The 24,977-nt window shown below is 48.0% G+C and overlaps 1 protein-coding gene across 14 annotated transcripts in view; it reads right to left on the bottom strand.

The window, feature by feature from the left end:
* The window catches only part of INPP4A (inositol polyphosphate-4-phosphatase type I A), a 131,381-nt gene extending 107,559 nt beyond the window's left edge, over nucleotides 1-23,822 (bottom strand). For 5 of the 14 annotated variants that reach the window (XM_044263856.1, XM_044263858.1, XM_044263866.1 and 2 more), the window contains exon 1: nucleotides 23,641-23,822. The gene's annotated coding sequence lies outside the window, so the exon portion shown is untranslated. Of the gene's footprint in view, nucleotides 1-23,418; nucleotides 23,477-23,640 lie in introns of those variants that run through there. The other 9 variants (XM_044263862.1, XM_044263868.1, XM_044263869.1 and 6 more) reach the window with 3 other exon arrangements.
* Between the last annotated feature and the right edge of the window lie 1,155 nt (nucleotides 23,823-24,977).

The raw sequence follows: 24,977 nt of genomic DNA, 5'->3' as shown, positions 1-24,977 counted from the left end.
GCTGGGTGGTGCCGCCACAGAGCCCATATGGTCCACAAAGCCCTTTCCAGAAAAAGCTGGCCAACCCCTGGACTAGGACAGTGAGGAGACATGCCCTGGGTGCCAACTGGTCCCACCCACACTCTGTGGTTGTGAAGTCAGAGACCGGTCAATGTGGCTGTGTCCTCTCCGGCCACAGGCCACTGCACGGAGACACGCCTACAACCAGGGTGTGGTTTCACACCCCTATGGGTCACACCGCCTGTGGGAAGGAGGGGGCCCAAGGCCTGCTCTGTCAGTCATCGCCAGCCACTCTGGCCATGAAACCGTCCCCAGTGCCAGGCAGAGTACAGTGCACAAGTGCACGCGGCCTCGTCTCACCTTAGGGCCTGAGGCTCAGCAGTAAGAGATCAGCCCGCACAGCCATGGAGATTCAGAACAGGCTGGCTCAGTGCAGAAGCCCAAGTTCCGGAGACCCAGGGCCCAGGTGCCCCAATCCAACTGCACCTCAGGATCACCTCATGCAAAGGTGACAAGTGCCAGTGCTGACCCTACCTCCACATGACTTTCTGGGGGGGGCAGGGAGAGGAAGGCGGACTTCCATATCTTTTGACAGCCCCTAGCTGAGTGTGATGTGCAGCCCTTGTAGAGAAAGCGGCAGCATGGTCTTGGTCCCTCCCGAATCCCCAGCGCCTCCTTGACCCAGGCTGCTCACAGGTTTTCTGCAGGACTGGCTTGCCCTCTGCCATCTCAGCCACGACCTCCAGAGGCATCCTCCAAGCCTGCGAGCTCCTAGTGCCAGGGGTCCTTGCTGACGTGAGGCCCATCCTCCCCTCAGTGTCCAGCCATGAGCCCTGCAACTGGTCTCAGCCGGATTTATGGTTCCCTTGTGAACCCACGAAGGGTTACAGACTTCAGTGCTTCAGCATTCAAGAGTGGCTCAGCTGCTTAGGCGTCTGACTCCTGGTTTTGCCTCGGATAGCGATCTCAAAGTCATGATATCGAGCCCCGTGTCAGGCTCCATGCTCAGTGGGGACTCTCCTTGGGATTCTCTTCCTTTTCTCTCCCTCCTTCTTTCTCTCAAGTAAAAATAAATAAATCTAAAAGAGAGAGAGAGAGAGAAGGAGAGAGAAAGTGGTATTTCTCCTTCTGAAGGAGTGAAGACTGAAGCTTCACTGGGTTCAGGATCAAGATCATCAAAAAAGAAATACCACAGGTCTCAGGCCCCAAAATGGGACCGACCCACCAGCCTTCCCCACACGGTACACCTCTGGTTTGAGTTCCATTCCCCTCTCTTCCTTTATTATACCTCCCTGACGGCACCTTCATTTTTTTCTGTTCTCTTTACTGAGATGTCAAATTTGGGGTATCTTGCCTTACTATAAAACCTCCATATTTTACTAATATCCCACTCGTTTAGAGCTATCCCATGTTACACTGGTTCATGGTCTCATTGCTTTGGAAAGCAAACAAAGCACTATCACTGATAAATATCTTAAAGCTCAGTTCTGGAATTCCACAAAGGTAAGGTTGCACCTCTGGCCAGTTCAATCAACAGGCTGCATTCCAAAAGCCCATTTATAAGTTATTTGGAACCTAGAAAGTATTTCTTTTCATATAAAATTACCTTTAAAATGGTATTTAAGTTTCTGAGCTAATAGGCAAATGCGTGTTTGTTTGTTTGTTTGTTTGTTTTTAAGATTATATATTTACTTATTTGAGAGAGAGAGAGAGAGAGAGAGAGAGAGCAAAATAGACAGAAAGAGCATGAAGCAGAAGGAGGGGCAGAGGGAGAAGCAGACTCCCCACTGAGCAGGGAGCCCAATGCAGGACTTGATCCCAGGACTCTGGAATCATGACCTGAGCCGAGACAGATGCTTAACCCACTGAGCCACCCAGGCATCCTGGCAAATGCCTGATTAATTCATTTGTTCTTTTGCTATTTTAAAATAAGGAAAATGCTATTATAATACAAGAAAACAAGTACGTGTTTCCATGTGCTATATACAAGAAAATCAAATGTGAGTGGATGTGTGCTGGGTACATTCAAAAGCATCTTCTGTTACTCAAGGCAATGCTCAGATGCTAAACCACGGAAGCTGGGAAGAGACTTTCTGCTCACTCCCAACGGTGGAGGACACTGATGGCACTTGTGTCTCTACTGCACCTGACACCACCACATGGTGGGGGCCAGTCACTAACACCGCCAACGGGTTCTCTGTCTTAACTGGTAACAAAGACAGAGAAAGGAGATAAGCAGACAGAGAAAGAGAGGTAACAGAGTGGTGACCAATAAACGGACAAAGGGCAAGGTGCCCAAGAGGAAACGAAGCACCTGTCTCCTGTGTTCTGCTCAAACAGGCTCAGAGTGCAAACGTCTGGCATGTTCGCTCAGTGACTGCCACAACATATGCAACTGTGAGACGAGCATGCAGAAGAGACAGAAATAAAGCTGTGGGTCCCCATCAGAAAGCATGCAGATAGACACTGTCACCTGTTGGCCCTCCCTCACTACTATGCATTTGGTGGCTGGGTCTATCGCCAAGCGAGGCCTCCCTGATGTAAGCAAGTAAAGGTGAGTATGGGGCTCTGTGGACAGAAAGACCTGTGACTCCGGCTGTGCCACTGACCCGCTGGGGAACTTAACCATCTGCACCCCAGTTCTCTCATCTGTGAGACAGGAGGATGGACATGCATCCCTGAGGGTGTTACAGGGATTGGAGACCGGGCACAGCAATGAGCACTCAGCAAGGCTGCCCCAGGGCTGCTGGCTTCTGACTTGTGACAGGGCATGTGCCCCCCGGCCCCCACCAAGTTGAGCCATCTTGTTCTGGGGCATGGTGAGTGCTCAACGAGGGTGGCCTAAGAAACACAACAAGGGGGTGCTTTCCTGACCATCTGGGGAGAGGCAGGGGCACGACTTGCAGCGGAGAGAGTACAGACTGAACAAGGTGGGTGGGGCTGGCCTGGTCAGGGAGCCAGATGATCAGCAGAGGGCAGAGCCCTAGAGGCTAGGCTGCTAGGCAGAAGCCAGGGCTATCCTGGGAGAAGCTGCAGGCCCCACCCACCCAAGCAGGGGCCTCAGCGTGGAGAGCAGATAGGAAGCAGGCTCCATTCTCTGGGGAAGGAGATAACTGGGCCCAGTAAGTTAGCGGGGACTCTGAAAGCCACTGAGGTGGGTGCAAGGAGGAGAATGAGCTGACGATATGGAACAGACTGAGGACCATGGACTACTGTCAATTTTCACGTTATCTGTAACACATAAATACAAATAAATAAATATATCATACATGTATCTGTTCACATTCACATCAAAGACAACTTTCCTCAGTCCACAATAGTGGAATGACTTTTCAAATGTCTGTTCTCTGGCTTCCCAGCCCCCGACCCTAGGGCAGGAATGGTATGCTCTGTTTGCTGTTCTTTTCCTTCTGCCCAGCACAAATAGTATTTGACAGATGTCCGTCCTATTAGTGCATCAGCTACTTGCACATCTCCCCATGCCCTACTTCTTTCAGGGATGAACACAGTCCATCCTAGACATCACCTGGCCTTCTTCATGTGACTTCTCCCTGGTGGGACTGGGAACTCAGAGGGAATAAGGACCCAGCACATGTGCCCCTGCTGGGCCACCCACGCTGGGCCATCTCACCCAAGTGACACCATCTCGTTTTCACCAAGTGGTTCTCCCATCATTGTAAAAATGAGCAGGATGAGGCTGTGCAAAGCCATCAGGCCACACTGAAACAAAGTCATTCTTTCAGCAAAGACATCCCTAACAAGTTACAGGCATGGCACCTGACCCCGAAGATCTTATTTTTTTTTTTTTTTCAAACATCCAACATAACAACATAAGAAAATGACAGCGGCTTATCTGTTCCTCGAGTGCATCTCCAGCAACATCACAAACCAGGCCCTACTGCAAAGTCAGAGAAAGAACCATGGCCACCAAGAGCAGCTCAGCTTCTCCAAGCTTTGGCTTCCTCCTACATCCCCTGGATGTCCACTGAAGGCTGCCGTGGGATACCGCACCACAGCCCAGAGCAGGGTCAGTAAGTGGGATGTCCACATCCTCATACCTAGAGCCTGCAAATGTTATGTATGTGGCACAGGCTTTGCAGACGTGATTAACTGAAGATCTTAAGGCAGGGACATTATCCTGGATTACATGGGTGGGCCCTCATTCCAATCATTAGGGCCCTCACAAGAGGGAGGCTAAGAGGAATTTCAGACAGAAGGCCTTGTGACATAAGCAGAAAGAAGTCACAGAGAAGATACTAAACAGCTGGCACCGAAAATGGGGGGTGGAGGGACATGAGCCAAGGAATGCCAGCGGCCACCGGAAGCTGGACAAGGCAAGGAATGGACCCTCCCCTAACACTGCTGGGGAGAGCACAGTATTCCTGAACCCTGGACTTGGACGCTGCGCCACTGATTTTTGACCGCTAGCCTCCAGAACGCCAGAACTGCGAGGGCGCACGTTCCTGTTGCTTTAGCCATCGAGTGTGTAAGGATTTGCTGGAGCAGCCCTAGGAAACTAATACAATGACTAAACGGGAAGTTCCAGTGGAGCCATCAGCCAGGTGCCCCACACAGCAGAACTCCAGCAATCTCCAACGGGAGGTGGCAGGACAGTCCTTGCCACCCTGGACCACCAGCCGGTTCACAAGCAGGGGAAGAGCTACAGCCTCAAGCTGTGAGTATCCTGCTCACATTTAAAAAAATTCCTTCCTGTTTATTGCATCTCTCCTTTGCATCCCCAAAGGGAGTTTCACAGCTACGCAAGGACTCCCAGCCCTCCCCAGTAAGTACAATATTGCCGGAGGCACTTAATCATCACACCCAGCACAAGTAACTCAGAGATTCCCAGGGCCAGATTTGCTGATGTCTCACAGACGAGACCCTCCTGGTGTCTGGAGCTATCACCAGGGCCCCCTTACCTTGAATAAACACAGCAAGAGACCCTGTCCCAGGCAAGGGCCGGGCAGTTGGGGTGGGGCCTCTGTCCTGCCAGGCCCAGCCCAGCAGACAGGCTGGGCAGGCAAGCAAGAGACAGGGTGGCTACCGTTTGTCCCTCTGACCCCTTCTCTTCATCTCTTTAGCCCTGGCACCATGCACCTCCACACTTGGTTTTCCTTCTTGAGGGCTGAGTCCCAATGTCGAAATGCACAGTGTGCAATAATTCCACTTCCTGCGCTGTCAGCAGCCTCCTCTCTGTGGAGGCGGCCCCATGATCTGGACGACTCTGGTGCCTCCCCTCTGCCCCCTTTCAGTTTCAGTCAGACTTGTGGGGCCCTAGGACCCTGCCACCCTGACTGGGCCTGCACAAGATTTGAAGACCATTCCTTCCACCAGGCCAAGCAGCCCTCAGCCACAAAGCGCTTGGGGTGGAGCTTCCAAACCTCAAGAATATTTTAGAGAAAATATGAAAAAAAAGAAGAAGCCTGTTCACTTCCTGAAAGCAGTCATCTGCTGGCCCAGGAGCTGCCTTCTTGGCCCCCTGACTTCTCTGTCCTTCTGCAATAGCTGGGTGTACCCAGCAGGGACTATGCTCTGAGCTAACTGATAGCCACCAACAGGGCAGAGAGAAGACCGAGCTGTGTACGGACTGTGCCAGGGCCAGAAGAGCGAGCCACCCCAGCGCTCCTGGGCCATGGGCATTACACACAGCAGACCCTGGCAGCTCAGGTCTAACATCGGCCAGCCCTTGCCTCCCACGACAGAGGCCGCGTGGCTTAGATGTGTCCTGTGGGGGCTGGCAAGCAGCCTCGAAGACACAGACCTCTGGACCCCCTGGGGTTGGTTCGGTCCATCAAGTTCTGTTCTCTGGAGCAACCCCAGGGCCAGTGTGGCCACAGTCACCTTGCTTGTGCCTGAAACTTCCTACAGAAACCAATACTAACAGGCAGGCTTATTGGAGGAACCCGCTGCAACCCCCCCCCCCCAGGCCCTAGGACAGGGCCTCCTCTGCCTGAGCAATGTGGCCACGAGATGGAACCCCATGCCTGCTCCACCCTGCAAAACTACGCTGCCTCCCAGATTTAGAAGCTGACAAGGACTGTCCTACAGGACTCCAAGATGTATTTACAATGTCCATGTCCAGGATGTTCCCTTCCTTCTCACACACATTGCCTGGGGCAGGAGCAGCGGATATGCTGGGTGGGAAGGGCCAGAACCAGCCTCAACCAGACCCCATCTCACCTCCAAGTCCACTCTGCTCCATGAGCACTGCACATTCCTGGTCCCAGCTGTCAGAGACACCCCTCCAGAACCATTCGCAGCACCTGTAGTAGCTCTGCCCTGTGGTGGGTCCTGCAAAGTCCCTTGGAGCCACTGTTCTTAAAGCGGGGGTCAAAGTGGCCTTGACACACCTCATTCAGTGCTATGGGTTGGTTTAAAAGGTCTGTGTGTAAATAAGGTAATATTTTAAAGAAGCGCATCTTCCAGTAATAACATCTAACCATTAGCTGCCCTCTACAACTCAAAGAAAAAGTTACAATCCAGAGGAGAATGGCAGTCAACGGGAAGGGAACTTCCAAATGTCACCTAACCCCACGCTCTCCTTCCAGCCAGGACAATACTCAATCCTTACCTCAGAGCAAGGCAGGGAGGTGGCGCTGGGGGTGGGGTGCTCTTTAGGCCTAATTTATTAGTGCCCAGCCCAGGCTGGGAAGCGACTACCATGCTCTAGGGAGCGCTGGTTAAATAACCTACAGCACAGCCTGGCAAAACAGAAACTTCGCAACAAGTACTGAGATACAGTAAGCGGAGAGCATGAGGGGGACAGTGGACGGGGAACGTGATACTGTGGACATGAAAACAATTGTTAATGTGTACCTACATAACATCTGCTGGCATATACACAATATCTTGCAAAGAATACACCAAAAAACCATGGCACTGGTATCTCTAGGGAGGGAATCTGGGTGGCTGGGGTAGAGGCCAGCTTTACCATATAGCATGCTATAGCTTATAATTTTTGAACCAGGAACAGGTAGGCCTATTGTAAAACATAACGTGTTATCAAATACATCCAATCCAGCTAAGTACAAGCAGGTTTTGGGGACTTGCACCAAGTAACATTAGTGTACAGCCACTAATAAGAAGGTAGAGGCTTCAAAGGGGTGCTTCTCTGGGTTGGTGTCACCCCAGCAGGTGGGGAAGTTGGTAAGGCCGCACGTGCTGCTGGCCAGAGTGTCCATCGCCTCGCTCCTCCCAGCATCCCCTGCACAGTGCCCAATGTCCCTCTTCTCCAGCCTTGCTCTTCTGCCATGTTTCTCTCCCTGACTATGTCACCACGTCACACGGCGTAGTGACGTTTATACTTGCAGTTCTGGAGTAACCGACTCCTAAAGAAGGAGCATGTTTTAGCACAACCACAGCCAAACCCTTCCCCATCATCTCTCACTACCAACCACCCTCCGAGCCGCTGGCAACAGGCTTGACTGTTTTATGTCTGCACCGCACCCCATGTGTGGAGACCCCACCAGGTCATAGGAAGAGCATGTGTCTGTGGCAGAAGGAGGGCCAGCTGAAGCGGTTTCATAGCAGGGAGAGGACCCTGAGATGATATTTGTCTCCAGAAACCTGTATTTCTGGAGTTCTTCACACTTCCAACACTTTCTTTTCCTCACAGCTAGTCTAGAATATTCTTCCCTGGTCCTGTTTCATTTCCATCATTTCACAGACATGTCTTCCCGATCAGCACAGTGGGCTCTGGGAGCTCTGCACCCGGGTGCACGGAGCAGTGGCACCCAGGACACTGAATGGCAATGAGGGTGCCCATCGTGGCCCACAAGCCCGGTTAGAGCACAGGAATGGTTACAAAAATGATGATCATTTAAGAAAGGGTCTCCTCAAACTCCTAAAAAAGACTCTGGAATTGCTTTTGTCATTTAAAATAGTGAGAAGCAAAAACAGACTAAAAAAGTTTTTTAAAAGTCTGAAAAGTCGGGGCGCCTGGGTGACTCAGTGGGTCGGGCCGCTGCTGTCGGCTCAGGTCATGATCTCAGGGTCCTGGGATCGAGTCCCACATCAGGCTCTCTGCTCAGCAGGGAGCCTGCTTCCTCCTCTCTCTCTCTGCCTGCCTCTCTGCCTACTTGTGATCCCTCTCTCTGTCAGATAAATAAAATCTTTAAAAAAAAAAAAAAAAGTCTGAAAAGTCTCCAGTGTGAGATGAAGTTCCCAACTTGAAAAGGGCCCGACAGACCTGGAGCCCCTCAGTGAGCTGACTCTGCCTCTCCAGAGCCTCCTTCCTGAGCGTTACCCCCAGTCCTCCGCACACGTCTCTTTTGAAACCCCCAGCTCAAGCTATCACGCCCACCTTTGACACATAACTCTCCATGAAGTCCTGTGATGTTCCCAAGACCCATGGAGGAGGCCACCCTTCCTGTGCACCCCATCCTACTGGGCTTCTTCTAGTTCCTGTGATACCACACTTACAATCCCGTGCATACAGGTTTGTTCACATTTAGAACAACAATCAAACAACAATCAAAGGTTGATCACATTTACAGACAAAAAATCCAAGAGGACCAAGCCCTATAAGGTGTGGCACCTTCTTCCCGAGCAGCAGAAATGCCAGCTAGATTCCAGCCAGCTGGCTGACATTCGTGCCGAGGACACAAATGCCAGGGCACAGCAAGGACGCATCAGGGACCCAAGCAGCCAGGTTTGCTTGCACCCTGAGAACTGACTGGAGCCACAGTTATCCCACAAGCTCCTGTCTCACTTCCCTCTCCTAAGTGAGACTAAACCCCGACTTGACCTCTGGGAAATGGGCTGTCCTCCTAGGACAGACTGAGGCTTTTCTTGCACTTTCGACAATGAAATGGTAGCTTTGTCCATTCATTTACTCGAAAAGCATGGATTACACACCTATTTTGTACCAGGCACTGGGGGATACTCTGGAAATACAAAGAAAACTGAGCTACTGTTCCTGCCCTGAAGGACATTTATGTCCTAAGACATCCCAGATCCGTTATGTTCACTGGGCATGTCCCCAGAGAACAATCTTCACAAATGTGAGTGCCACTGTGGGACACAGTGCCCCCACCCCGCAATAAAACACAGTGAAGCAGAATTTAATATTTTAAGTGATTTCCTCTGGATCCCTAAGGATTTATTGTCAAGGAGCTAAACACCAAGAAGGAGAGGGTAGGGGGCTCCCGAACAGGGGTGCAGGTGAACCAGGCACTCAGCCCCATGAATGCCAGCCCTTCAGGGAGCCTGTACTAGGTTAGCTTACTCTGATGCTGTTTTTCTTTTGGCAGCCTGGCACTCACCCCCTAATTACACTCCACTAGTGGAACTTGTACCCACCCTCTCTCAGATCACTCATCTTGGGGGTGTATGTGGTCAGCTGGAATCCTGAGTTCCCCAGCATCAGAGGCGAATGCCTGACCCAGATCCACTTAGCAACACTCCTTCCCCTGCAGCAGTCTAGAACTGCACCGCCCATCTTGTCTCCCACTGGACAAAGCATTGCTTGAGCGCTACACAATCCTGACCTAGGACTTCAGTCTGTGCTCCATGGACTCTCCACTTCAAGTGTCTCTAGGCCCGTGGTGGTCGCCATCTTGAACTCAGATGGTGCCCTAACGCCTGCTATGTCTCTGGCAAGGGTTCCCAGGCCAGTGGCCACATGAAGTATGCTGACAGCCAACTTCTACAGTCGGCAATGATTTCAAGAACTTCTGCCTTGTCTGTACTTTTCTCCCCGCACCAGACTCCCTCGAAGGTACTTTCCCCTTTAAGAGAGGGAGATGAAACATGGAAATCAGAACCACTTCCCTCCTGGCCAGGGCCTCACTTTCTACATTCATACTGCAGACTGAGGGTGTCCCAACAATCTTTGTTTCCCCTGAAAAAGCACAGCATCTAATTCACTGGGGCTAGACACCACATCAGCACCTGTGGAATAGGAAGGCAAGTTCCATATAACACATGGACCAGAACACCCATGGAGGGAGAAGAGCTCTACAAAGTCTGATGGACACCTCCCTTAAGTAAAACACTTCACTCTCAAAGATGAAATGAAAAACTGTGTTCATAATGAGAAAGAACTGGCTAGCAAAAGAATCTGGGGGGTGCCTGGGCGGCTCAGTGGGTTAAGCCTCTGCCTTCGGCTCAGGTCATGATCTCAGGGTCCTGGGATTGAGCCCCGAATCAGAATCTGTGCTCAGTGGGGAGCCTGCTTCCCTCTCTCTCTCTCTGCCTGCCTCTCTGCCCACTTGTGATCTCTCTCTCTCTCTCTGTCAAATAAATAAATAAAATCTTTAAAAAGAAAAAAATCTGGAAGAGAAGCACCAGCTCAGGCAACCATGATTCCTGCTGGGATAGGAGTGAAGATGCTATGCTCATGCCTTGCCTACAGGTGCCACTCCTGGGGCAGAGAAGATGAGAAAGGGCCATCTGATAATCCTTGCCTTTTTAAAATGTGAAGTTAAATTTTTTTTAAAGGTTTAGAAAAATTACTACAGATTAGCCAATTTCCATCATTAGTTTTGGAAACACAAAAAGTAATTTCCCTATTTCATAGGCATGAATTCAAAGAGTGTTCCTCTGTAAAGATTCCTGAATACATGCATATCTACATCCCTAAATCCCAGGAATTCTGGTCAGACAGAAAGCAAAGCATGGCTCCTCAGGGGAGCTCAACTTCCTGTAGCTACTGCCCTGCTGGGAAGTATGTGTTTTTGAGTGTTGTGTGTGTGTACACGAAATATGTGCAAGTACATGCATGAACAGTGAGTGTGAGCATGAGTGGTGCGTGAGTACTCACGACAGGTGTGTGTGTCAAGCACATGCACTGGACTGGGGTGGAAGGAAAGGTAAAGTAAACCTGGCCACCCTTACCCGGGTGCGCAGCAGACAAATACTTAGACCCAGACACTGGGAGGCCTCTCCTCCTACCCATGCCTATTCCTTGGTCTAACATCTGACCGTTGGAGAGGCCCTCTTTTGAGTTTAGGAATTGCCAATACATATATCCTTCTTAAAATCCAAATGCCTCAAAGAGAAAGACACATTCAGTTTTGCTAACATCTAGAATAAACTGGCTACTACATCCCTTTCACCCAACAGAGCAGACACTTGGGATCACTCTTCTGAAAGGAAAAACAGGACAAGGAAAGAAAGAAGCAGAACCCAGGTGCCATCCCCAGTTCAGCTAGTGAGGCTGGCCCTCCCTGCACCTGGGGAGGGTACATGTCCATGGGAGATTCAGGGCGGGGAAGGATGAGCCAGCCCTGGAGACTATGGCAGGGAAAAGCTTGTCTGCCTCCTCTTGGCCCCCTTACTCTAGAGCCTCTTCCCACTCAGGGCATCGTGTCCAGAGGCCCTTGCCTCACAGCATGATCTCACATGCTGCCTGAAATCCCCCCACCCAGGAGGCCTTCCCTCTAGACACAACCATGGGTTCAGAGGCACCAGAGGGACTATTGGAGGGAAGCAGTTCCGGGCCATAACCCTCAGCACTGGCCCTGAGAATTTGTCTGCCATTTCTGTTTTTTCAAATGAGGAAATGAAGGAACAAAGGGATCAAGTGACGTCTTTCGAGTTATTGTATGAAAGTAATGTGGAAGTGAGAAAGGTCTCAAGCTCTCAACTTTTTAGTTAGCCATCCATGCCTATAGCCTCCTCAGAAGTTTCCCCAAAATTCTGCCAACATCTTCCCAATAAGCATAAGAACTCACTTTCCCAAAAAGACAGCTTGCAGGAAAGACACAGGGAATTGCCTCCAATGTGTATCCTTCGTGCCCTCCTTTGTCATGGGCCCAGGGCCCTGACGTTTAGTTGGCAAGTGGTTTTCCGCCTCCCTTGCAGCTAGCTGTGGCCAAGGGTTTGGTACTTGCCAACAAGATGTACAGACCCATTTGATGAGTTCTCAGAAAGTCTGCCTTCCTCCTGCCTGGTGTCTGGAAGGCCCCTGAGCTGGCCTTACCCCTAGCTGCCACCCTAGACAGGAGGTGTCGGGCCTCACGGCAGGGAAGGCAGAACACAAACTCTAACTGCAAGTAAACCTGCCTGTCCTTACGAAGTCTCTTTTTCTTCACAGTGTTTCCTATTCTATACAGCCGAATGTTAACCCTAACCATTTTATATGCCCCGCTCATATCCAATGGTGGAAAATACCCCCATCCTGGAATGCAGACAGCTGGGGAGAAAGAAGGATACTATTTTAGATTCAGTTCATTAACAATTCCCTTTTTCCAGAAGGAGTCAGGAATGCTTTAAATAAAGCATTCTCAATTTACCCCCAGCTCCAGGCTAGAGTGAGAACATTCTCACTAGACCTTATAAACATCATAAGATTCATTTTGTTGTAGGGTTATTTCATGAAACAGTTTCTCCCCCATATAATCAACATTTACAATCCTTAAAAAACAAACAAACAAAAAAGGCAACCAATCCTATTTCTAGGCCTGAGTAGCAAGCTCAAAAAGCTTTAATAGACTGAATTCCTGTTTACTGCCCCAACCATTTAATGGCTTGGTTTGCATATTTAGTGCAGGTTATGAGGCAAAAACAGTCCTGTTTTTATTCATTACAGTTAGTCCATTAAATGCGGTTCACGGTCTAAGCCACCGGCTGCTTGGAGCCATGATAAAGATGGGTACAATCCTTAACAGTTTACAAAGCAGCCAACCTTTGGGTCTGTGATGCTGGTCAGGCCCTGGGATTCCCAGTTCCCAGGAATGACACTGCAACCACCACCCTAGGATCTAGTATCTCATCTCATCCTGTTGGGAGTGAATCTGTTCCACGATGGTCTAGAGCCCTCTCTGCTATGGAAGGGGCTGAAGCTGGGCTGGCTGCTGGAATGGGGGCAGACCTGAGCAGCGGACAGGGAGGTCTGGCCTGATGCTTCCCAACCACCGGCTCGGTGGGACAGTGGCACTACCGTCACAGAGGCTCCCTTCTCTCTGAGTCAGTCCGCCAACCTGCAAGAAGCTCCTTCCTGCTCCACAAACTGTCTGCAGGCTTTTCACCTCTCTTTGATCCACAAGGTTAACTCCTAAGCTTGGTAGAGATATTTGACTAATTAAAAGGAATGATGAAATAATCGAGTTGACTCAAAATGCAAACATCTTTCTCCCTTCAGTAAAGTTCTTCAAAATACATACAGTTCGAAGGCACCTACAATGGCCAAAAGTATATTAGGCCATTGCTGGTACATTGCCAACTCTGTGCAAGATTTGCACTATCCAGTAAGACAGGTTCCTGTTCTCATGGGCTCTGCAGTGTTTCCAGGAGAAAGACACACGAATGAAGACTGTGACAGCCTTTAGCAACAGAAGCATCCCTGAAATATGCTCAGGGCTCTTCTTGGAGGGACAGCATTCATACAGTAGTATTCATCTGAAATTCTGTCTTCAATCCTTTCTCATCACTTTATGCTTTAACTAATAACTTTAAATCCATACACCTTTTAAAACATCAGGAATGAGTAATAGGAAATAAAATAAGCCAAAAATAGAGTAAAAGGAGGCCACAGAGAGGGAGATGGAGAAGTCAGGGAAGGCTATGGAACTGCCAGAAAGGGACAAGTTGGATCTGAACAGCTGTGCATAAATTATCGGGGAAAACATCATGAAGTAGAGTGGCCTCCATCCGTTATTGAAAACTGGTAAGGATTTGGGTGTCAACATGCAACCAAGAGCTATACTGGGGGAATACATGCAAAGGGCCTCAGAAGGGGGGTGTGGGAAAGCGTGAAGGGTAGAAGAGTCAGAGAAAGGCACCGGGCACTCTACGTGGACCAGGAGGAGTCTGGGCTGCATGATACACAGACAGCTTCGCCCTCCACGGACATATCCGGTGCTCGGCAGGGTCCCTGACACTAAGTATGTGTACTCTAGGAAGCTGCTGCTGAATCACTGCAGAAGGGAGCCAGAAAGTGAAAGAGGAGAGGCAGGAGCCTGATTCCCAAGGCCACTTCCCTAAATACTGTGTATGTATGTGGATGTCACCCAAAGCTAACTTTTCCCATGCAGCCCTCAGGCACCATCACAACTCTGCTTCATAGTTGGCTCAGGGGCCAAGGGAGAAAGAAATGAGGGACTCACCTTTACCAGATGAAGGACAGAAGAGGTCGGTTTCAGACATGGTTTTTACCAAGTCACTTGGCAGGTTAGGGGCAAAATCCAAATGCAGGCTTCTCTTCTGCTCTGGGTGGACACAGTCTACCAGCAGACTGTTTCCCTAAGGCCAATCCACTCACCTGTGACTCTCTCCTCATCAGAACCAGAAGAGTAACAATGTTTGGAAGATTCTGGGGTATCCTGACATTTCTTGGCACACAGTCCAATCTTAATTGGGCTCTCTTATTGCATTTAATCAGCCATTAGATGATCACCAAATTATGTAATGTGATCACTTTGTTTAACATTTGTATAGGCAGAACACAGCCAAAGCAAGAAGAAAGGTGAAAATACTTAACATCCATTTCACACAATCACAAGTTTTTATGTGCTTTACAACAACAACAAAAATGTGTCAACAGAAGGCTTAGCTGAGTCGGTGACCACTCACAAAACTTAAGGATGCCCCTCCCACTTCCCTGTTTCCTCTCTGCCCACATCCTTCTCTAACCTTTGCTGGCAGTCCCCTTGCAGAACCTCCTTCTTCTGCAACATTTCCCCTCAGAGCTACCCTGGGCAGTAGTCAGAGATGGATGTACTCTAGCCTTTTGGATACTTTTTTTTATGGCTGTTATGCTTTTAATGGAGGGAGACAGAAAATGCATCAGTGTTAAGAATGTTTTACATACTCATTAGCGTAGTGATTCATGTAAATTTAGGAATACACAGTGTGTTAGACTTCAAAAAGTTTCCTGCAACCTACGATAATGGAAAAGGCTTCTTATGTTTTCACCTGCCACCTTTATTATTACAGTTCTAAATAGTATCTGGGGTTGGCTGGGTTGGGGGGAGCACTAAAAAATAACAGGAGGCTCTTTTCTGCTATAGTTCAAGAATTCTAATAGAGTGGTATGGCAATGACTACAGGGCAGTGAACCTTCCCCAAAAGGAAAGTTCTAGATGACTACATCACAAACTTTAAAAGTACTGCAGTAATGTTGCTTGGTAACAGACAGTGATGGTACTTATCATGGTGAGAACTGAATTATGCAGAGAATTGCTGAATCATTATGTTGTACACCTGAAACTAATATAACACTTAAGATAATTATACTTCAATTTAAAAATTCTTATATCTTTAAAAAGTATTTCCAATAACATATAAGCAAGCTGAGTCGCTTAACAATGTGCAAGCCTGGAAAAGAGCTAATATATCTCATCCCAGAGAATTTTCAAACATTATAAATCCCATTGTCTTTCACAGAGAAACTTTCTAAAGCATGGACATGACTTGAAGGATATTGACAAAACAGAATATAGTTTTTAAAATATGGGCAAAAAAATGGGAAAAACAGACTTACACACCCCATAAAATTGAGAGGAAAGATACTGAGTCTCCTGCAAGATAGTAACTTCCCAACTACACTGGCCCAGAGCACTGCAATACACAAATCTGTTTACATTATTTAATTCACACAACCCCTTTTGGCGAGGCACTTTCCCATTTCCCCAGATGAGAATGCTGATTTAGCAATTTATCTCGTTCCCCTCAAAACCAGACACAGACACCCCAAAGAGATTATTACTGCCTTCGCTTTGTGAGACAAACCAGACTAACACCTGCATTAATGCACAACACATGTGTCCCAAAGGCAACCGAGGTAACTTGGAAGCTGTTACTACTGTTAAGTCACAAAAGATCACTGAGGGAATCTCAGGCCGCCATAGCTCTCAAGGGACCAGCCGCAAAACATCTCACTGAGTCGCTTGACTCACTTGACTCACTGAGTCACTCAGGGTAGTCCTGCTAAGGATCCTCAACATCGTCAGGAGGCTCCGGCCTCCAGGTGGTCAAACACCACAAACGATAAACCAGAGCAAGACCACAACACACAGCATCTACATCCCTGTGCTGCTGTCTCCCTGGGCTCTGGCTCCGTTCCCACTGGCCCACCCTGCTGAAAGCCCCCTTACACTTTAGATCAGCAGTTCTCCATCTGTGGGAAGTCACAGACCTCTAAGATTCAGTTGAAGGCCAGAGGCCCTCCCCCCAGGAAAAGACACAATGTGTGTGTGTGTCTGTGTGTGTGTGCGCGCGCGCGCGCGCGCATTTGTATACACACAAACATATGCGTGGCCAGGGTAGCCCCCTCCTCTCTGTGCTCCACTGTCAGATTTGACACATTTTTGCCAAAACTGACAGTAGGAAACACTGACATTGTAACAATACCCAAACATACACCACATGCAAATAACTACATGTTTTTACCAAAAATGCCTACCCTTCCTAGAAGACATGTAGTTACATATTTTCTATTTTATTTTAAAAAAAGGTTTAAATTCTGGCTACAATCTCAAATTGATTTTGCAAACCACTGCTGTTTGAAAAACACCTTTCTGGACCTTTCCCACCCTGTCTCCTCCTCAACTGCTCTACCGTCCTCAACAATTAGTACTGATATAGGACAACAGGGTATGAGATTTCCTGGATTAAGCTGAACTTTGAAAAGTCAAGAAAATCTAGAAATACCTTGGAAAGCCTTTGGAAAGTCAAGAAAATCTAGAACTATCTCAGCTTACCGGTTTCTGGAAAAATCTGGAACAGCAGGCTATTTTGAGCTCACAAATTACACCAGACCTGTACTTGCAAAAGGGATCAACAAAGCAGGTCACACTGGGCAGAAGCATTGAAAGTGGTCCCTTAGGCTGTCTCCAGACCAACTTCTTAAGCATTCCCAAGTCCCTACTAACTGTACTGCTCTTTTTTATCTTATTTTTATTTATTTATTTATTTATTTTTGAGTAAGGAGTGTTAGAGTAAGCAAGCAAACCCTACACATCAGAACCTGCTTCCAGAATGGCTCTGAAAAGTGAGTCAAAGGACCAGCCCAGATCCTCAGCAGCTGGCCCAGTGGACTCCCATCCCCGCTAGGCCAGAGATAGAACCTGGGGCTGGGAGGTTGCCATCTTGCTTCCCTTAGTCCTAAGGGGAGGATGCGGGCCACTCTCAAGGGAGCTGGGGTGGCTGCAGGCATGGAGGCTGGGAAACAACGGGGCCAGTTAACTGGGGCACAGGCTGGGGGGATGGGGCATGGAAAGCAAAGATACCCACAGGCTCCTCTGTTTACACCAGGGGCTGACCACCCAATACTCATCCTCCCTTCTTCCTACTCTGGGAACAATCCTGTCTGGATTCAAGAAAAGCCAGCCCCACCTCCAGCTGAGGAATGCAGGTGGTCTTAGTTAGACTAAAGCAAGTCTCAGACTTGACCTTGCATCAGATCACCTGGAGGGCTTGCTAAAACACAGTGCTAGGCCCCGTCCCAGAGTTTCTAATTCAGTAGACTGGGGTGGTCCTGCACTTCTAATAAGTCTTGGGGGATGCTGATGCCACCGGCCAGGGGCCCACACATGGAGGAACACACCTAAGCCAATCAGCACACAGCATTCTCAAGACCTCCTGACCTGGATCCTGGGGAAGCCACGTGGTCCTCACTGATCCCACAGACCAGACAGAGGAAGGGCTGCTAGACCATGGCTAGGGACTGGCTGGTGTCAAGAGCAGGGAAACACACAGTCCGGCTGACCATGAGGGCCATCTCATCATCTTGAGAAGGCTGACTCTGGGATGATAGCAGTGATGGCTAGAGAGAAAAATCTAGGTCCTTGATGAAATTGCAAAACTGCTGACAGAGTAGAACTCCAGTTCTATGAGATAGTAAATGATCTTATTGTTTGCTTGGCAGCCAAAAGCACCGCAACAGACACACCCCACAATCCAGGGAGACTCCTGAACCAGGCATCCCTATTACGTAAAAGGACCCTGTTCTCCAGAAACATATACTTGCCTAAATGCATTTCCTTCACATTTCCAGAATTTGTACACCTAGGTCATCCTTCTTGAAAATTCTAAATAGTGGGTTAGAGAATGAACCATCTGAAATGCAAGCAACACAGGACAAGGGGAGTTCTACATCCTGGAATGAATGAATTTTATCAGACAGCAGCTGATATGAGCTGTACAAGAGCTACAGTAGGAGCATGGGGAACAGGAAGAGAGGCAGAGGATGTCAGGAGAGCTCAGAATTCCACCTATAAGTGCAACAGGAAGGGCACTGCATAAACTCCAGGCCAGGAGAATTACCAGATGTCTGAGGGAAAGGCTCTGACAGCATCCCAGGAAGGGAGTTGCAAGGAGCTGAATGCTTTCCTCCTCAAGAGATCCCTTCCTAGAGGAAGCCCCTCTGTCTTCCTGACCCCAGAAAATGGACATGCCTTCCTGACTTCCAGAAAATGGACATGGCTTCATAACCACAGACCCTCCCCAGCTGGACCTTTCTTGCATCCGAGGCCTCCACTGGGTGAACCTTAGGATTCCACCTTGAAAGGGCTGCAGCATCTCACCTGCCCCAGGTTAAGGACTGTGAGCCAACATTAGGGGCTGGCTGGCAGGCATATGATAAAGGATGTGTGCAGACACCATATTGAGGAGACAAGCACACAGCACCCAGGGGCCTTGATTCTCCATTTCCCAGCCCACTTATGATGAAAAGGATGGTGAAACCTGAAGAGAAAACGCTGCTCTCATTCCAAGTTCCACACTGCCTGCTCGTGTTGGGCACGGGAATTCATTATCAAGAGTCACGTCCCTGAGCTAGCAGGAATCAGGTGCCATTCCAAGCACCTGATGTGTATTAACTCACGTAAGCCCTCCCCCACCCAACAAGCCTCTGGGGTTGCAGAGGAGCAAACCAAGACACAGAAGATTGAGCTACTTGCCCAAGGTCACATAGCTGCTGGAAGCTCTCAAGGACTTTGACTCCAGAGTCCACAACAGTTTGAGAAATAAAATAAATGGTTTTGAAAGACGTGTAGGCTCAAAGACCCTTACCTGCAGATCAAAACACTAGAAATAGAAATGATTGATTGGGGGCCCCAGGTAATTAATTCCCATCCCCACATTGATATAATAAAGTATTTATTTTTAAGTACTGTGCAGGAAGCTATATGATTTAATGGAAGTGGTACTAGATTCAGACAGCCCTGGGTTTGAATCCTAGTTCAAGACTTTCTAACCACTCTTAGGTAAATACCTTAGCCACCCTTCACCCAGCTTCCTCCTCAATACCACAGACCTTGCAGGGAATGCTTATAAACACTTGGCCCAGGCCTGGGATGTAGGGGATGCTCAGAAAACAGTAGTTTTCTTCTCCTCTAGGATGAAAAAATGCATCATACTTAAGGAGACTTCTAAGGCTGCCAAGAATAAAGTCTAAAGTTATAGTAACTTCCACAATGCAGTAATATAAAGAAAACCTAATGAGAAAAAATGTGCAAAGGAGATGCACAGGTAATTCACACAAGCAAAAGTAGAAATGAGCACAAAAAGGTTTTCAATATTTTTGGTAATTCGGGAGATGTAATTAAAATAATAATGCCTTTTTTATCCATTAGATTGGCAAAAATTGACAAGATTTATACTCCTCAGTGTTGGCAGAGTTAAAAAGAAACAGGCAGTTTCACATCCTAATGGAAGGAGTACAAAGTGAAAGCCTCTTATAAGTGGGGGCAATCTGGCAGAGCTATCCATTTAAAATTACTCTTTGACCCAGAAACTCTACTTCTAGGGATCTAGAAGACTGAGATATTTGTGAGTATTAGCAATAAGTTGATTCACAGATTCTCCACTATTTTTAGAGTAGGAAATTGGAAATAACTGAAATATCCATTGATAAAGGATAGTTAAATAAATTATGATAAACCCATACTCTGGAACACAGATCAAAAACAAAACAAAACAAAGGCCTTTTCATGTCAGTACATACAGATCTCCAGAATACAGCATTAAATTTAAAATACAAACCAGAGAAAATTTTGTGGACTGTGTGAATGAGTGTGGATGTCCCTAAAAAGGCCTAGAAACAGCAACACCTCAGTAGCAATGAGCACATAGCATCCCAACCTTGGTTTTTTAAATACCATTCTCTATGGCAAAATGCAGGACTGGAAAGTACAAGCCAAGTGTTGAAGGTTTTGTGCCAGGGACTAAAGAAGTCCTCCAAGAATGATGAGGATGTGTCAAAAGGACACAAGGGGCTCCTGCAGGCCAAGTCTGGGACAATTTTAGCAATAAAATGAACAATAAGAATAAGAGACTATTATCTATTGCATAAATCAGGAATTCGTGAATGCAGAGGTGTAAATGGAAGAATAAACACAGGAGAAAGAAATACTCTTCCTTTCAGTACAATTCCAACTGGTAGGTATAGAAAGAAATACGGAATTAGAAAATCACCATCTGTCAGCCAGCATAATAACTGGTTCAGGTAAGACTCATCAACGGATTCTAAAATTAGACAAAGTATAGGGAGTAACAGTGTATTTACAGAGTCTGGAGTTAATCTTACTAAAAGATACATATTAGTTACAAAGGGAAAATGGTAACTTTTCTGTAAGGGAACCTAGAAGGCACCACCTTACTCAAGAGATCAAAGTTAACCTGACCAGTGACTGGGACTAATCAACAGCATATGCCTCCTCCTGCTGGGGCATGCTGAGATGGCTGCAGGGTCACCCCGGTGCTACTCTTGCCAAAAGCAGGTAATCTTAATCTAATCAGGAGGAAACTGCAGGCAAACCCAAACTGGGAGACATCATCCCCCACCCCCCAAAAAAAAGGGTGGCAAAAATGTCAATGTCATGAAACACAAAGACTCCCTAACTGTTCCAGATGAAAGGACAATAATGAGGACAATTTGACACAATGTATAATCTTAGATTTGCTTTTGCTCCAAAGGATATTACTGGAACTACCAGCAAAATTTGGAAGACTTAAATATTAAATAAGAGTGTTGTATCAATGTTCGATTTCCTGATTTTTAATAACTATACTGTTGTTATGTAAGAGAATGTCCTTGTTTTTAAGATACACACAATAAAGTACTTAGAGGTAAAAGGACATCATGTCACTAGGTTACTGTTAAACAGTTCAGAAAAAAGTATTGACACATGAACAAATACGAGAGAAGGAAAATGCAAATTACGATTTGGAGAATGTGGGTAAAGAACAGCCAGAAATTCTCTGGATTATTCTTGCAACTTTTCAGTATAACCGAAATAGTATTTTTTAACAATTTAAAAAGAGCAAGGTGTGCATATGTACAGAAATATGGGTAAATTCCTGGGGATTTGGTTCATGATGGCATTCTGCTTTAAAGCAAAATGGTGTTAATACTGGTCTCCCCAGAATACGTTCTCCTCACAGAGCTTCTCTTCCAGAAAGCCAGAAAAATATGTTTTGAAGGATCTCTCAAGACCAGCTTATTAATCAAGTTCTACAAAAGAAGCAACCACATAATCAAGCCTTCTTCCCTGCAGACCTGGCACTCTTTTTTTCCTCAGTGAAAGGCAAAGCATCCTGACACCATGAGTAGCTAATGATGCTGAGAACTTTGCTGGAATATGTAATCCATAAAGGAGTTTTCTGTGAGAAACAGGTTCCAACCTTGGTCCAAAGTCTCCCCACCTCTCTGTCTTATTGGATTCTTGAGATGCTGTGGGGGTGGGGGTGGGGTCCACCCGTCAGTTGGTCCCCTGTGCCTTTCTGTTCCATTCCTCAGGAGCATTCACAGATCTGCTGGCTGAGCAGAATGTTCCAAGGAAGGCCACTGACTAAAAGGACTTGCAGGGTCAGTGGTCCTCTCAGTCATATACACCCCATCTCTCTGGTGTTTAACAGCTCACAACAAGCTCTTGTGTATATTATTTTATTTCATCCTTTCTTTATAGCAACTTTAAAAAAAAAAATCCTGATACTCAGTTTAACAGCAATACAAGAAAATATACTGTTTCCCAAACAATGTAATAAACTATAATGTCTCCCCTTGACTTCAAGTCTAAAGCAGATAAACACTGAGATAGTGTAAGCCTCATGAAAAACCGAGAAGTAAAGCAGCCACTAGACTCAGCAGAGCAAATTCTATTGCTGAGCCCAGGAGAAATACAGCCTCCCACTTCCCTCTGCAACTGGCTAGCTTCCTTTCTTTTAAGCCCTGTCTTCAGGGCACACTCTGCCAGGAACTTTGGCTGGTTGCTACAGAGGTGTGTTTACAAGACACCACAGGGAATGAGGCCTTGTGGGTTTCCATTCACAAGCAACAACCACTCCTGGGACAGCATCATGGTCTTCCGACAGCAGCCCTCCAACAGAACAACCACACTAGCCTCCCCGCATGGGCACCATCATTCATCTTTCCTCAGAGAAATCAAGGAATCGAACCTTCCAGGAGTAAACATCTTAACAAAAATTCCCCAAAGGCCCTAGCCTAGATCCAGAATCAAAACTTCTCTTAAAGAAAGGCCATTTCAACCAATGAAAAACTAAGTTTAATTCTAGAGCAACCTATTCTATATGCATTTACCAAGGCCAACAGCACCTACATCCCAAAACAAATGGCAAAGCAGGTTCTGTTCTCACCTTTTAGAGTTGAGAACATTGAGAACCAGCGTTGGCAAGTAGCAGAACCAGGATTCACACCCAAGTCAGCCTGTTCAGGCCCCAATCCCACTGGCTTGCCCACAGTCCACCCAATCCACTGCGAACCAAGATGAATCAGGCAGAATTTCACTGCAACATTCCAGCTGTCACCCCACCCCCTATTCCCTAGATTTAGATGCCCTGTGGTCATTCTCCTCTTAAGCAGCCTCCCAACTGAACACTTTCAGTTGGCAAAGCAAAAAACAAGAAAAGGGGCTTTACAATTGTTTATACTTCCTTTTCGGCCAGTGGAGTATTTTCATGATCTGTCATTATGGATGAACTCAAGGCGGGAGGAACACAACATTATGTAATGTCAGAGGGCAGGCGACAAGGGAGGTGGGGTGGGGGGAGGGAAAGCAAGCCCATCCCAGATCCCTTCGCCCACAAAGACATAAATTTACTTTTGACATTTTGAGTGTTTCAATCTTCTATGGCCTACACATTCATGACTGGGTTTTCAAGAGATGGTCACAGATCCCTGCAAATTTTTCAGGCCTCAATTAACTGACCAGCACAGCCAGAAAGAAATAATATACAAAAAGCCAAGATGCCAGAAATGTCGGGGGGCTACGGCCCAGCAGAAAAGGGAAGAGTTGAGAGGATGGAGACCAGATGTCCTACACTGAGATGCATGCTTATTTTTACCCGGTTATGTTTACACCGGAGACACAGCGAGGCCTTCAGCGTCTGGAGTCACTAGATCCAAGCAAGAGCCAAGATGTGGCCTCGGGGTCGACGCGTCCTGCATCCTGGCTCCCAACGCCCGCTCCAGCACCGCACTCCCCTCAGCGCGAGACGGCCCGGGTCTCCTACTACCTTAGGGGTCGGCCTGGCTCGGATTGTTCTCCAAAGACGCAACCGCCCGCGAACCGCTAGGCTGTAGGATTTCCATGACAACCGCGGGCGCCGTCTCCGTCAGGCGCACCCGGTACCGAGATGCGCGCCGCGCCGCGCCCCGCCCCACCCCGCCGGCTGCATCCTTGCACCCCGCTCCTCGCCGGCGCCGCGTCGCCCCCGCGCCCAGCTTGGCCCACCTACCTGGCGCGCCCCGGCCCGCGGCGCCCGCGCCCTGCTGCCCCGCCGTCCTAGGTCCCGCCGGGCCGTGCGCGCGAGCCCCGCAACAGCAGCGCCGCCGCTTGGTCACCAAGTCACCGGCCGTGGCCCGGCTCTACGTACTGGTTCTTCTGCGCCGGCCGGCCACGAACCTTCCGCCCGCGCAGCAATCCGAACTCCGCTGCCGCTACCGCCGCCGCCACCGCTCTGGAGGTCGCGCTCAGCCCCGCCCCGGCCCCGCCCCTTCTCTGCGCATGCTCACTCAGCGACCCCAGGCCGGGCCGCCCCACCCCTCCGGGTCCGCCTCCTTGGCTGAGGAGCAGGTCTGCTGAGACTCCTGCGCCGGATTCTACTCCTAGGTTACAGCAAGACCTCACTCTGATTGATCCTGGACTGAGTCTCCTGCAAGGAATTCTTGAACATCCGGACTTAATCGGACGATGGCATTTTCGCCCTCACATATACTGAGTCTTATGAGGCTCGAATGTATCCCCTAAGAAGGTTCCATAGAAGAGTGGTCCCCGGGTGAAATGTTTCGGCCCTTTGCCCCCACGGTGAGCGTGCTTCCCGTGGTGCAGGGGCGCGCAATCCCTAGCAGACGTTTAGGAAACGGAACATTGAACCCAGAAACAAGAAAGAATTAAAATCATACTTTGAAAATACAGACAAGCAAAAAGAAGAAACCAGTAACAGCCTTGCAGACCTATTCTGGCATAACTGTATAAATATGCAATTATAGACTCTCAGTGCATATCAGTTCCTTGCACTTCTCCCCCACAGTCCGCTCTGTTTTTTCATGGGAAAGAAATATATAATAAAATTTTGGAGGAAACTTTTCATTTTAATACGACTAAACCTTAATATTTCTGCTTGAGCAAGGATAAATACTGGACTGACTATAAGCAGGCATTTTATTTTGAAGTCTTTAAATTTTATTAGAAAAAAGTTCTCCTTAAAAATTCTTTTTTTTTAAGATTTTATTTTATTTATTTATTTGACAGAGAGAGAGATCACAAGTAGGCAGAGAGGCAGGCAAAGAGAGAGAGGGGGAAGCAGGCTCCCTGCTGAGCAGAGATGGATGATGGATGCCGGGGCTTAATCCCAGGACCCTGAGATCGTGACCTGAGCTGAAGGCAGCGGCTTAACCCACTGAGCCACCCAGGCGCCCCTCTCCTTAAAAATTCTTAAACGAAAACTTTTTTAATTCAACAATCCAGAACACTTATCAGAGTTTGGATAAATGGAAAGATTGACTTAAGCCTGACATAAAATTAAAGCCAAGAAAATCAAACTTGTGGAAATCCAAAAATGTTTTTATATCT

The sequence above is a fragment of the Neovison vison genome, chromosome 8 (assembly GCF_020171115.1).
Source record: "Neovison vison isolate M4711 chromosome 8, ASM_NN_V1, whole genome shotgun sequence".
In the NCBI taxonomy this organism is placed as follows: domain Eukaryota; kingdom Metazoa; phylum Chordata; class Mammalia; order Carnivora; family Mustelidae; genus Neogale; species Neogale vison.
Note: the sequence above shows the minus strand (reverse complement) of the source record. Positions and strands in the feature narration are given on the sequence as shown.